This window comes from Penaeus monodon, chromosome 19 (genome assembly GCF_015228065.2).
Source record: "Penaeus monodon isolate SGIC_2016 chromosome 19, NSTDA_Pmon_1, whole genome shotgun sequence".
NCBI classification, from domain to species: domain Eukaryota; kingdom Metazoa; phylum Arthropoda; class Malacostraca; order Decapoda; family Penaeidae; genus Penaeus; species Penaeus monodon.
In genome coordinates this window covers 36,621,817-36,622,203 of record NC_051404.1, presented here as the reverse complement: position 1 = coordinate 36,622,203, position 387 = coordinate 36,621,817, and positions in this window count along the sequence as shown.

The window sequence follows — 387 nt, the reverse complement described above, 5'->3', positions numbered from 1 at the left end:
CGAAAGCATCGTACGGTTACCTCATCTTATAACAAATTTGAGATTGGTGATGACTTGGCAACGGATATCTGTTTATATAAGTGCTCTGTGGGGAGCCAACAGTTAAAATGCTGTTCCCTGAAGTGATAGAAATGAAAGGAAAGAGAAAAGACCAGAGGATAAAAAGGGTTAGGTTTAATGGGAGAGTCGGCATGTTGGTATGGGAAGGGGGAAAAAAGGGTCTGTTTATGTGCTGCAACGTTGTCTGGCAACGGCCCGGCTCTCGCTTCTCCTCTGCAACTTCACAGTGCCAAAAGTGCCAAAATAGTGTGACATATCCCCTAAGGTTGCCCTCTCTCTCTCCTCGTGTGAAGCCTGTGTTCTTGCTCATGATCGATTATCTCTCGA